The 14,928-nt window shown below is 38.7% G+C and overlaps 1 protein-coding gene across 26 annotated transcripts in view; it reads right to left on the bottom strand.

Moving 5' to 3' along the window:
• Positions 1–14,928, bottom strand: part of RIMS1 (regulating synaptic membrane exocytosis 1) — a 531,371-nt gene that overhangs the window by 47,460 nt on the left and 468,983 nt on the right. Inside the window, exon 1 of one of the 26 annotated variants that reach the window (XM_029063979.2) lies at positions 3,940–4,028. The exons of the other annotated variants lie outside the window; for them this stretch is intronic. The gene's annotated coding sequence lies outside the window, so the exon portion shown is untranslated. Of the gene's footprint in view, positions 1–3,939; positions 4,029–14,928 lie in introns of those variants that run through there. 26 annotated transcript variants of the gene reach the window in all.

Here is a 14,928-nt window from a genome sequence, read left to right as displayed (position 1 = left end):
AAGCAATGCCTGGGTGAACATGGACCTGGGAAAGAAACACAACGAAGCAAGGTATTGTGGAAAAATTCTAAATTGGGGGCTTGAATAGACTTCCAAATGATGTCGTATGAAATGTATCATGTCATGCAGTGTAATTTTAGACTGTGAGCCCGTTGTTGGGCAGGGATTGTCCTTATCTGTTGCCGAATTGTCCATTCCAAGTGCTTAGTACAGTGCTCTGCACATAGTAAGCGCTCAATAATTACGATTGAATGAGTGAATGAACCTGACTCTATACCAAACCCTCCTGGTTGTGCCTGCAGTGTAAAGTAATGACATCGTACGGAATGAGAGCTGTCATTTAATTTTTCCCTGTCTTCACAAAAAGTTTATTTGGCAGGCCCTGAGCATTGGCTCTTTAGAGATCTCCATGTGGTTGCATTTTCATCAGCAACCTTGTTAAGGTTTCTGTGTTACAAATGAGTAACAGTGACAAATGAGATACCCAATGTCAGAAGGACCTGGGTTCTAAAGCAAGCTCCTCCACTTGTCTGTTGTGTGACTTTGGGCAAGTCACTTAACTTCTGTGTGCCTAAGTTACCTCATCTGTATAATGGGAATTAAAACTGTGAGCCTCATGTGCGGCATGGATTGTGTCAACCTGATTAGCTTTGTGTCTACCCCAGCACTTAGTATAGTATATGCAAGCATTATGGCCTATGGAAAGAGCATGAGCCTGGAAGTCAGAGGACCTGGGTTCTAATCCTGCCTCTGCCACTTACCTGCTGTGTGACCTTGAGCAAATCACTTAACTTCTTTGTGTCTCAGTTCTCCCATCTGCAAAATGTGAATTCAATGCCTATTCTCCCCCTATTTAAACTGTGAGTCCCATGTGGGACCTGATTATCTTGTACCTACCACAGTGTTTAGAACAGGGCTTGACACAGAGTAAATGCTTAATAAATATAATTATTGTAACTGTTAATAATAATAAATATAATAAAGTTAGAAATAGTCTCTATTACACATGGGATTCACAATCTGTGGAAGGAAAATGGGTATTTATTCCTACTTTACAGATAAGGAAACTGAGGCATAGAGAAGTTCAGTGATTTTTCCACAGTCACATAGTAGATTAGTTGAATAGCCAGGATTAGAAGCCAATCTGGGGCCCTTTCCACTAGACAATGCTGCTTCGCCAGTAACATGTAAATAATGTTATTGCTAAGACAATTCCTGCCAAACCATTTGTCACTTGAAGCAGAACACAGCTGAAACAACTTCATGGATTCAGGTCTGTGCCCTTTTGTCTTTATACTCCTGTTAGAAGTCACCCTTGCAAAACTTCCTAACATTATCATTTCAGCAAGCATTAATTTTGACTTCATAAAATAATTTAACTGCAAAAGAATCTACTACTAATTTAAAATATTACAGTTAAGTATAACGGTAAATGAAAATTAAAATTCTTACAGGCAAGTAACAGGTACCTGTGAGTTATTTTCTGAGTGGTGAATTTCATTTTTTAATTAAAAAAAATTGTGATCATACTCCAGTCAATCAATCATACTGAGTGTTTAATATGTTGAGAGCACTGTATTAAGCAGTTGGGAGAGTTCAATATAGCAGGATAGGTAGACACATACTCTGACCACAACAAGCTTTCAGAGTCCAAAAGACTGGAGTTGGTATTCCTAGGAGTTGGAAGCAGCACAGGTCATCCCACCCAAGTATTTAAATTGGACAGAACTGGACTTCTCCAGTGATTTTAATATTTTTAGGCTGCATTCAGTCATTATGCAGTAGGTGACATAACCTGACTAGATCTAAGCCTAGTTTGACATAAATAATTAGGAGGAAACTGAAATATTGAGCCTTGTATATTCATACTGGTCAAACACACTGCAAACAAATCACTGGAACACATTCAGTCCCTTTCATCCCTTAGAAACAGTACACGTCTGTCTGTTTGTAAATGTAACTTTGAAGTGTTATATGGTGAATGGTTTTCAATGATGTCTCTAGACACTATCACAGGGAATGTACAAAGAAGGTAAAAGAAATAGGAGTAGTGGTATCTACAGCATAACAGTTGCTGAGCAGTGTATCTGCCAAGCATTTTTAGGCTGGCACTGGGATAAAAGCTACAGGCCGAACACATATAGCAACTAGAAGCCAAAACCAGAAGCTGGTTTTGAGCAGCGGCAGAGTACAAAAAAAAAAAGTTGGTCATATCATGTTGTATTCATAGCCCACCAACAAAATCTGAAAATTCAGAAGGATTCCTCATTGTTCATGTGAAGAAAAACATCCCCTATATTTTATTCTGTTTCCCTAGTATATGTGGGTGGCCAAAAGCAGAATATGGTTATCTGATTTTAAAGTTCAAGGATTTACAAGTTTGGAATTTAATCTACTGTCACCTTTCAAATAAACTTAAATAACAAGTCAAAGAGAGAAAGTCCAGAATGACAGAAAGTACAGTTCTTTTTTCTGGTGGTTTTTTTTTTTTTTTTTTTACTTTTAGTTGAAATATGTTTGCAGACCTGTGACAAGAATTAGTTTCAAGCCACGAAGAAGCTTCAAGCCATGTTTTCCTGAAGCAAAAATAAGTATTTTCACTTGACCAAGTTAGTGAACAAAAAATACACAAGAGGGCATTGTCTTTGGTAGATCAAGTCTAGTTAGCCATTAAGGTTCATATTAAGATGATGCCAGCAATATAGAAACACAATTTAGCAAGTGACAGCATCGTCTACATTTGTTTATATCTCCAAGCTAGACATACTTTGAAATGGAAATTATGTTTAATGTTCAATATACTTAAAAAGTAGAAGTTTTTGTTCATTAATCAAATAATACAAATGCACAAATCAGGGAACTCTCCTTAAATGTTTCACAAAATTATATTTTCTATTATTCCAGAGTATTCCAGAACAAAGAACATCTAAATTGAAATATAAATACATATTTTTTGGAGAGTGACAATTAAGGAAGGTTATTAATTTCACAATACTGATGATGTTTAGTCTTTAGAAAGAGTGATTAGAATTCTTTGCCAGGTATGCCTCAAACTGAGTTCTGCACCCATTCCATTCCTAAATTATGTCTACTCATCCCATTTTAGGCAGCGGCACAGAGGGAGGGGAGAATTAGGTTCATAAGAATACATCAAACATACTTCACACCAGGAAAATTTACTTTCAAACTACTGTCCACCCTCGAATCCTGAGTACCTTTATAAATATTCATAAATTCATATATTTTCTTCTAAGCCATAATTAGTGCTCTCAAAAGATACGGCAGTTCTCTATAATCTGATTCTTTATAAATGAGTCTTTCCTTCACTATATATACTTTAAAATGTATTTATAAACTACTCGAAAGAAAATAAATTATATTTAACAATGTATTTAGCTTTAGTCCCCAAATGCAAGTTGTTCACAATATTAGTATTGCTATTTCCCTGTCTTTCATTAAGAAAATGCAAATTTTTTTCTGCATCATAATAAAGTTCTGCAATTGTTACATAATAGCATTTGTAATTGAAAATCTAATTGCCAATTAAAATACGTATCTAGATTCCTAAAAATATGTGAAATTATAGTTTTCCCATTGTTTGCAAACTTCTCCATGATATTTAAACCATCCAAAATATGTTTTCATTGAAATTTTAGCAGCTTTAAAGAAAAAGATAAGGATTTGAGATATTTAAGATTAGATTGTTTTACAAATAAACTCCTTTTTCCCATTACCAGAGTCAATTCAAGCACAGCAATTACCTTTGCTCTGAAGTTTTTAATTATAATGATAGATAATACTTTGTAACTACATACACATGAAAATGTAACTTTTAGTTTCAGTTTGTATCGAAAACTTGCAGCTTCATTTTTAAACCTAGGAATAAATCATCTTCTAACCATTCGCTAAGTGCAGCAAAAATTCACAGAAGAGACTTACCTCTTGTTCTAAGAGAAACTATGAATTAACTCTGATATATTCTTTGATGAAATTCTGGAAGCATCAACCTGGCTTAAATACCAAAACTGAATCCACCTAGAATACTAGCTGAGCGTTATGTGTAATGAGTCTCTCTCTTCCTCCCTCACGCTCTCTTTTCTCCTTTCCCTCTTTCTTCCTCTCTCCCTCCCCTCATCTCTCTCTCTTTCTCTCTCTCCCAACCTTTTCTTTGCTTCTCATTTCCTCCCCTCCCCCTCCCCTCTCTTGCCTCTCTATCACCTTCCCGTTTCTCTTTTAACACTTGACACTGTAAGAAGGATCAAGCTGCTTCAGGCACAAATTCTTCCAACAACTGATTATATTATGGGTCCACAAAGTGCAAACACATAGAAACCTGTTAACTAATATATCATAAATAAAATATTGTTGAAACCTTTAAGCTTTGGAGGTGGCTTCATGTTAAAGGGTGAAATGGCATGGACAATGTAAGGGCCTTGAGTCTTTTAAAAATTTCAAAAACAATTAATAATAATAATAATGGTGGTATTTGTTAAGCGCTTACTATGTGCCGAGCACTGTTCTAAGCGCTAGGGTAGACATAGGGGAATCAGGTTGTCCCACTTGGGGCTCACAGTCTTAATCCCCATTTTACAGATGAGGGAACTGAGGCACAGAGAAGTTAAGTGACTTGCCCACAATTAAGCTTCTTCCAGCTAATTTAAGCAAAATGATTTCTGTTTCTTGGTCCCTCAGGGAAGCTCTTTTGTACCTCGACCTTAAAAGGGCTTAAAAAACTATGGCCCAGATAAATCTGAGACTGGTGAATTGACTTTCACCAAAGGGTGACTAAAGGCGGAGCTCAAAATTAAAGCACATCAAACAATTATAAGAGTATGCTTCTGGAGTCCAATAAGAATGAGATTTATTAACAAAAGAATAGCAATTAGTGAAGTTCTGGCAAATTTCACTTTCTGTTGAAGCACGTTTGCTGCAACATCCAGGATGACATCCACTTCCAGCCACCTTCCATTTAACTGGTAATCTTCACTTTTCCCATTACTTTTTAAATTTCCATTCCCCAAGCTTTCACGCATGCTCCCAGTGGTGTTACCAACCACTCTTCCCTCCATCCCTGAGCACCTCTTCCATCCTTCCTTTCCTCCCTACCACTGTGGGACTGATCCTATGTTGGGAATCAAACCTACTCTGTCCCTTTGTTTTTTTCAATTTGTCTTGATGCAGCCACCTGCCTCTTCCCTGGCCCCTCAGGGCAGCTTTAACCAAGGAGAAAGTGAAGGACTGGGCAGGAGGAAGAGACCTGAGTGATCACTGTCTTTCTTATTGTATAGTAATTTCTACTTAATGCTAAATATTGGGTCATAATTGTGACAATTTTGCAAGAAATTTAAACAGTTGTTGAAAACATATATTTTGTGAGGTGTAGCAAAAGCAATTAGCATTATTTGTCATTTGCCATTTGAGGATGGAGAAACTAAGGAAATAATAAATACCACAAGTGGGCTGGATTGTCATATGTGTAGAGCATTGTGTTGGTTGTGGCAGCTGCTGTAGATGTGATGGTATGTGTGGTTGAGATTGTGAGACTCTGAGGCGCCACGGGTAACTCCACTCCTCTACCCATAGTACTCTACTGCTTCTAGTTTTTTTCTTGTTGTTCTGTTCTTTTTAATTGGGGGTGTAGTTGGCCTGGCCTCATGTGTGTTTTTATTGTTTTATTGCTTTTAGTAATTTTACTGTTTCATCTTTCCTTATGTATTATTACCAGTCCTTTCTCCCCTTAAGGGCTAGGAACCCTTTCTAATCTCCACCCTGGGAATTTAGCCTAGTTTCCCACACACTGTAAACTCTTAATAAATATGATTACTATTCCCAAAGAAGTCGAGTCGCCTGGCAGCACAGGCCTGGTAGTCAGGAGACCTGGGTTCTTTTCCTGGTTCCACCACTTGTCTGCTATGTAAACCTGGGCAAGTCCATTAACCAATCAACCAATGATATTTACTGAGCACTTACTGAGTGCGGAACACTGAATAAGTACTTGGGGGAGTACAGTACAAAAGAGATGGCAGAAATAATCCCAGTTTATAAGGAATTTACAGTGTAGGGGGGCTGTAAACTCTAGAGGGGTTTATTTCTGTGCCTCAGTTTCCTCATCTGCAAAATAGGGATTAAATACCTCCTTTACACTAGGATCCCCCATTTGGGACAGGGACTGTGTCCAACCTGATTATCTTTCTCTAACCCAGTGCTGATACAGTGCTTGGTACTCAATAAGTACTTCTTAAATACTAGAGGGATACTCTCAGTCCCTACACGCACATAGGTCAAATTTATCTGCATAAACATCCAAGAGCTCCTACTTGTCACTGCTTTACAGTTTCCAATAGCTTTTAGAAAATTTTCCTGTTCAACATGGAGTAAGCCCCACTTACTGGAGAAAAACAGGAAGAAGTGTTTCTTCTTTCTGATCCTGAGTGGGTGCAAACTCTATTCCCCTCCCGATTTAAGGGCACAACTCACAGCTAATGATTCAAAATTGAATAATGGGAGTCCTCCCTTGCAGAATCCCACTTCAAATAGTGTCAAAACACTGTAAAGTGTGACTAGGTGAGAAATTCAGTCACAAGCATTAAACAGGGTCATCATCAATTTTTCTTGGCCAGGAAAAGGCTGACAAAAAGGAGAGGTTCCTGTTTGTAAATGGACTCTAATGTGTGGAAAGGGAAAAATTCTGATTTACCACATAACTTCACTGATGTTCTTGAATAAAACAGCAGCTCCACACAGCATTACTTATATATTACATATATACAATCTTAGTGGTTTCCTGTTTCAGTGCTCTCTAGCTTGGGCTGAAAGTTAGGAATGAATATTGATCTTGCCCAACATTGCCCTGCTACTCCAGTTTAGAACAGCTTGGGTCTGTGACCCACATATCTGCTGCAGGTATATCCTGGTAAAGAGCAAAAGGGGCAAAAAGGGAAGAAAACACCTGCTGTCAAACTCTTCTCTTCCAATTCTCTCCTTGATGTCCTCCAATATGGCTTCTGTCCTTTTCTTTGTACAGAAACCACTCTCTCAAAGGTCACCAATGATCTCCTTCTTGCCAAAACCAACGGCCTCTACTCCATCCTAAACCTTCTTGACCTTTCAGCTCCCTTTGATGCTAGTGACCACCCACTTTTTCTGTAAACGTTATACAACCTTGGCTTCACTGACACTGTCCTCTGCTGGTTCTTCTCCTCATGTCTCTGGCTGCTCATTCTCATTCTCCTTCACAGGCTCCTCCTCTGCCTCCATTCCCCTAACTGTGGGGGTCCTTCAAGGTTCAGTTCTGGGTCCTCATATATTCTCCATCTACACCCACTCCATTGGATAACTCATTTGCTCCCATGGCTTCAACTACCACCTCTTTGTGGATGACACCCAAATCTATATCTCCAGTCCTGATCTCTCTCTCTCTCTCTAGAGTCCCACAATTCCTCCTGTCTCCAAGACATTACTTGGATGTCCTCCCATCACCTCAAGCTTAACAAGCTTGGAGAAGCAAAGTGGCTTAGTGGAAAGACCACTGGCTTGGGAGTCAAAGGTCGTGGGTTCTAATCCAGCCTCTTCCACTTATCAGCTGTAAGCCTTTGGACAAGTCACTTAACTTCTTTGGGCCTCAGTTACCTCATCTGTAAAATGGGGCTTCAGACTGTGAAGAGAAGCAGCGTGGCTCAGTGGAAAGAGCATGGGTTTTGGAGTCAGAGGTCATGAGTTCGAATCTCTGCTCTGCCACTTGTCAGCTGTGTGTTTGTGGGCAAGTCACTTAACTTCTCTGTGCCTCAGTTACCTCATCTGTAAAATGGGGATTAAGACTGTGAGCCCCATGTGGGACATCCTGATTCCCCTGTGTCTACTCTAGCGCTTAGAACAGTGCTCGGCACATAGTAAGCGCTTAACAAATACCAACATTATTATTATTATTATTACTGTGATCCACATATGGGACAATAAGATTATCTTGTATCTACCCCAGTGCTTAGAACAGTGCTTTGCACATAGTAAGAGCTTAACAAATGCCATTATTATTATTAACATGTCCAAAACAGAACTCCTTACCTTCCCTCCCAAACTTTGTCCTATCCTCTTACTTTCCCATCACTGTAGACAGCACCACGATTCTTCCTGTCTCCCAAGCCCATAACTTTGATTTATTTCTCTCATTTAACACACATATTCAATCCATAAATAAATCCTGTCGGTTCCGCTTTCACAACATCGCTAAAATCCTTTCCATGCAAATTGCTGCTACATTAATCTAATCACTTATCCTATTCCTTCTTGATTACTGTATCAGCCTCCTTACTGACCACCCAACTTCCTGTCTTTCCCAACTCCGGACCATACTTCACTTCGCTGCCCAGATCATTTTTCTACAAAAACATTCAGGATATGCTTCCCCAGTCTTCAAGAAACTCTTCTAGTTGCCCATCCACATCCTCATCAAACAAAACCTCCTCACCATTGGCTTTAAAGTACTCAATCACCATGACCCCTACTACCTCATCTTGCTACTTTCCCACTACAACCCAGCCCACAGGCTTTGCTGCTCTAATGCTAACCTTCTCACTGTACCTGGATCTTCTCTACCTCACCACCAACTCCTCACCCACATCTCTCTGGCCTGCAACAACCCCCCCCCAAATCTGACAGACAATTATTCTCTCTTTTCAGAGCTTATTGAAGCATATCTTCTTCAACAGGCCTTCCCTAACTAAGCCCCGCTTTCCTCTTCTGCCACTCTCTTCTGCATAGCCCTAACTTGCTCCCTTTATTCAACCCCCCAACGGTCCCAAAGCACTTATATCCATATCTGTAATTTTTTTATTTCTATTAATGTTTGTCTCCCTCTCTCTACTGTAAGCTTGCTGTAAACAGGGAATGTGTTTGATTATTGTTTTATTGTACTCCCCCAGGTGCTTAGTTCAAAGCTCAATAAATATGATTGAATGAATCAAGGAATATTAAGCACAGTTCTGGGAGTCAGAAGACCTGGATTCTGATCTCAGCTCTGCCACTTGCATGCTGTATGAACTGAAACGAGTCACTTCACTATACTGCGCTTCACTTTCCTCATCTGTAAAAATGGTGATTCAATATCTGTTCTCTCTCATTCTTGAACTCAGAGCCCCTTGTAGGACTATGTCCAATCTGATTTACTTGTATCAACCCCAGCTTCTAGAACAGTGCTTGACACATAGTAAGAGCTTAACTAAAGTCATTATTATTTATTATTGTCCATGGTTATAACTGAACAAACGTATCTTGAGGTTTTTAACTCTGTCATGTATCTTATGAGCGACAATAAATCTATCTTCCATCCATGGCAAATGGTCACTTTTGATTTTTTAATGATATTTGTAAAGTGCTGAAATGGTGTAAAGTGCTATTAAGTCTCTATAAAGCATCTAAAATTGATAGTTCATTCAGTCATATTGTTGAGCACTTACTGTGTGCAAAGCACTATACTAAACGTTTGATAATGTGGATAGTAAATATTTTAAACCATTAAATCTTGACATATTTCACTTATGATGTGTTTGTCATTGAATGTTATGATAATTAAGTTATCTCTTCCTCATTTTGGTCACAAGCTTCTGGTACATTTGACACACTGCATTTGAACCTGGAAAAATGAGAGGGAGCAGTAAAAAAAAGATTAAAGTGAATGATTTTTACTTCTATCTCCATGCTCAAATTGAAAAATTGCTTGACTGCTTGTGTGGCCCCACTTTTTTTTAATCTGTCTTCTTGTGTGCCTTCGTCAGTGTGGCCTATTTTAGAATAGAAGCTCCATACTCTTGCACTATATTAAATTGCTGCTATGCTGATTACCATATTGGAACAAAGCCCGAGGAATCTCTTTCTGACAAGAAAAGTCAGTAAATTGTCTTGGTGAATAGTTAGAAAATCCAGGGATGAAAGTATGAAAATTGAGTGACTCAAAACTTTCTAGAAACAGTTATAGACACAGTTGAATCCATTTAAAATCCATATTATCTATGTATAACTCTGAGAAGGTATGATTGAAGATATAAATTTTGCATACAACACAAGCAGAAATATGACTATATGGACTTCTCCCCCTGCATGTAGGGTTCTTCGATTTTCTGAATTTTCCTCCTTTTCAACTATCCAACTGAAGTCCACCATGTCTAATGGTCTAATACATCCCCTGTCCTTCTGTATAATCATCTAGAACATAAAACACCCATCTGTCCAATGCACAAACGTATACTGTCATATGGGAATAAATTGGGTCCTCATATTCTCTCCTGGGATGGAACATGATGGAATAATCTTTGTTTGGGTTTATCCATGTTCTGTTTTTTTATCATGGTATGATTTTTGGTCAGCCCTCTGATTCCACTCCCCTTGACCAAAGATTAGACTCTGAAATAACAATATGAAAAACAAAAGGGGTTTGAGGTTTATAGTCAGTTACTTGGATTCTCTTTTTCCCTCTCTTCCCAAAGCTCTTTTTCCTTTTCTGCCCAATTTTTCCTGCTTTCTCTCTCTGTTTTACATATCTTTTTCTGTCATCTCCTATCTCTCTAGCCCTGTCTACTTTTCTCTCCCTGTCTCTCTCTTTCTGTTTCTTTCTAGTGTGTGCATGTGTCTCTCGCATAACACAGCCCCATTGGGATACGGGTTGACTGTTGGGGAACTGTGCATGTGAGGACAGGAAAAATTAGAGCCACAAAGTTTGGTAAGGAGAAATAGTTTTAACTATTTATTCTCTGTAGATATATTTGAAACAAAACCAAGGACAGTGGTTCATTCACAGTACTGGGGGGAAAAGAGAATAGGTTTTTAAAACCCATTTCATCCCCCATTTACAGGCCCAGTGAGCTTAAGTGGCTTGGCAGAAAAGCAGCATGGCTCAGAGGAAAGAGCACGAACATGGGAGTCAGAGGTCACGGGTTCGAATCCAGATCCCCCACTTGTCAGCTGTGTGACTGTGGGCAAGTCACTTGACTTCTCTGTGCCTCAGTTACCTCATCTGTCAAATGGGGATTAAGACTGTAAGCCTCACGTGGGACAACCTGATTACCCTGTATCTATCCCAGCACTTAGAACAGTACTCTGCATATAGTAAACGTTTAACAAATACCAACATTATTATTATTATTATTGGCCAAAATCACACAGCTTACAACTGCTGGAGCAGGAATTAGAATGTAGTTTTCTTACTACCAGTCCTGTGCCCTTCCACTAGGCCATGCTGCTTCTCCCTTACAAATTGTGACCAAAGGATGTGTGTAATTTATTTTCTATCATTATTTTGGAAATATTGTTTGCAAATGTTGATATTCAATCATTCATTTATTCAATTCTATTTAGTAAGCACTTACTGTATGCAGAGCACTGTACTAAGTGCCTGGAAAGTACAATTCAGCAGTAGACAATTCCTGATATGTTGAACAGACTATGTTATATACATGATAGTGAAAAGCTATCTATTCTAACCCTAATGGTTATTGGTAGACTTTTTCCTCCATTTATTCCCCCGAATAGAATAGGTAATAGAAGACTAGAGAAACTGTAAGTTAACAAGTTAACAGCATTCTGATCTAGAATACAGAGTGACAAAGACATCAGTATTTGACTCTGATTGCATCAATCAGGCTAAGTTCCACAGAATCTTTGGTTATAAACTGCAAATAGCTTGAGGTAAATGAAATAGCATGCTTCACTTTAGAGATGTAAGTGTTGAGTATGTTAAATAATCATCACTATAGCTATTTTAGCAGGATTCAAGGGAAATAAAATGACAACAGGAGCTCCCAAAGGAAGGCTAAATTATGAAAATAGCTAGATGTTCAGAGAAAGTTGAACCAAAAAAATCACATCATATAAGGCAAATATCTGATTGTTGGTCTACTTAAAGAAACCATCAGAAACTCTTCAGAAGAGCCATGTGATTTAATTACCTAAGTAAAAAGAGAGGGAAAGAGGAATTCAGAGGATGAAGAGAGACTGTTTCCTGTGACTGCTGGCAAACACATTAATCTGGCTCCAACATTGCGGGTGGCAGGCGAGGCAGGAAAAGAAGTGACAGGAGAGGAGAGGTGGGGGAAGCATGAGAATCCAGGGGTACTCAATTAGACACTCATCCCCTCCAGAACTTATCATTTTTTTCTCTCATATACATTACTGGGTACTACATTACACCCACCCTCTCAACCAAGTGTTGAGGCAGGGTGCTGTTTCAGTACATTTTACCCAGCTGGGCAACAAAGTACTTAGGGGGCCTGGAGAATTCTGAAGATAGTATTGGTATCTCCTTGCTCAAGCACTTTGCCATTAGGGATAGAAGGGAGTACTAAATTCAACTTCCCAAACCAGTTCTTGTTTTCTTGTTTAAGTGAGGTTCACAACCAGTTAAGTATTTAACTAGTTTTAGTACACACCCTCATTTTACCCCAGATGGAGGGGTAAGAATATCTCATGAGGCTACAGGATTACAGAGCTTTAGGCTCACATTAGGATATTACTGGGGGATGCTGGTTTTGAGGGTTAACACTGCAACTAAGACCTACCTAAAAGAAAGACTGATCATCCAAATCCCCTTCATTCCAGCTTGGTCACCCTGTTTGGCAACATGACAATCTTAACATAAAGAGTGAATGCTCTCTGGATAAAATAAAGTCAGTCAGTTTCTACATAAATCTCATGCCTGTAGAGGGTAGCTGAATGACTGTCAAATACTTCTACCTTGTTTGGGCGGTTGATAAGAACAGTGTGAAAATGTCCCCTTTTACTGCTGGCAAATGATCAGTCATGTTTAGAAAATCTTATTTAGTCATTATTATGAAACTTCAGGCCACACAAAATGATCACTAAAATGTAAACATTACTTCTACTCTTCAGATAAGTCCACAATTCTACCCTGAATCTATAAAGTATTTTTCTTCCAAAAGGCAGAAAAGATTTTACTTAAATGCCCCCCTGTATTCAAAGGAAAAAGTACTGTATGAATTTAAGGTTACTCTTTGAAAATAAATATATAGAGAGAAGCTTTTTCTAAAGAGAAGCATAAAAAACCCACTCAGCTGATTCTATTACTTACTGTTTTCCCTTGGAAAAAATAAACCTAAAATGATGACAAACTCATCAAACAAGGAAAAAAAAATGGTGTTCTCAAAGTCTGGTCACAGTGTGCTAGGATGTAAAATAAACACATTACCTCAGAGTCTATGAAGGAAAATGAGGGACAATAATATATGCTTCTAGAGTTACAGCTCCTAATAGAACAAGGTGTACAGCTTCTAATAGAACAAGGTGTCATATATGACTTTTTAAAATCACTGACATCTTATGAAAATAGAGAGGCTTCATCTCCTTCTGGAAGAGGGTGGAGAACTGGATTGCTGCATTCTGATGTCGTACATGGGTTCCTAGGTGTTAACCAGATAGAAAACCTAATACAATATGTAGAGTATTTTACACAGAACCATGGCAAAAACAATAGGCAGGGAATTTGGCTCTAGCTGTAGGAATTTTGCTAGTGTTAATAATAATAATAATGATGATAATAATAATAATGATAGTATTTGTTAAGCGCTTACTATGTACCAAGCACTGTTCTAAGTGCTGGATTAGATACAAAGTTATCTGGTGCTGGATTAGATACAAAGTTATCTGGTTGTCCCATGTGGAGTTCAAAATCTTAATCCCCATTTTAGAGATGAGGTAACTGAGGCCCAGAGAAGTTGAGTGACTTCCCCAAAGTCACAAAGCTGATAAGTGGCGGAGCCAGGATTAGAACCCATGACCTCTGACTCCCAAGCCCATGCTCGTCCCACTAAGCCACGCTGCTAGTGTTATTGGTTGATATGACCAGTTCAAAGATGACTGCATGAAGAACATCATCTCAACAGAACTCTAACTCCAACTGTTACTACTACTAATAATGATGATAATAATTTTGCTATTTTAAGTGGCTACAGTGTGCCAAGCACTGGGCTAAATACAAGATAATTAATTGAGACACAGTCTCTATCTCTGCAATGTCTAAGACTCTTTGGTGGGAGGAGAGAGGGAAGATGACTCTTCTTTTTCTCTCTTCCTCTCCCTTCTCCATTCCTGCCAACAATTTGAAAGTGGAAGAATACAGCCTATTTAAGGGATGGATCTGAAATATAGTTTGTATTTGCAAATTTTCAAACAAAACTTCTAAATTATCAGTGTTTGGCTAGAAGCTAGTTGCCAATGATAAACTATTGATACATTACCAAGCACACTGAGAAGAAAACCAAAACCATCACACCCCAAGCATTCAGAAGAGCAAGAAATGCTTTTTGGTAGAAAATATCTTACTGTTTGCAGAGCACTGTACTAAGCACTTGGGAGAATACAACAGAGTTGGTAGACATGTTCCCAGCCCACAGTGAGCTGACAGTCTGGAGAGGGCGACATTAATATAAATTAATGTTACAGATATGCACATAAGTGCCATGGGGCTGAAAGTGGGGTGGTAAAGGGCGCAAATCCAAGGCAACACAAAAAATATCATAAAATTATTTTCATCACTCATTAACTATGAAAATCAATCATCTTTTCCTCCTCATCAAACTTAATTGAGCACTGAGCTAGCCAATGGAAGCATACAATTAAAGAAGATTCAATTTTAATGTTAATGGGTTTTTCCAGACTATCTACTCAATCAATAGAGTGCAAAGTACTGTACTGAGTGCTTGGAAGAGTACAATATAACAATGAAATGGGCACATTCCCTGCCCACAATGAGTTTACAGTCTGGGGGCAGGGGGGGAGCAGACAGTAATATAAATTGATAAATTACAGATATGTATGTAAGGGATAGTGGCCTGGGGAAGGGGTGAATAAAGGGAACAAATCAGGCAGATAAAGGGAGTGGAAGAAAAGGAAAAGAGGCCTTATTCTGGGGAGGCCTCTTGGAGA

Source organism: Ornithorhynchus anatinus, chromosome 1, assembly GCF_004115215.2.
Source record: "Ornithorhynchus anatinus isolate Pmale09 chromosome 1, mOrnAna1.pri.v4, whole genome shotgun sequence".
Classification (NCBI taxonomy): Eukaryota; Metazoa; Chordata; class Mammalia; order Monotremata; family Ornithorhynchidae; genus Ornithorhynchus; species Ornithorhynchus anatinus.
This window is presented reverse-complemented; position numbering and strand designations above follow the sequence as displayed.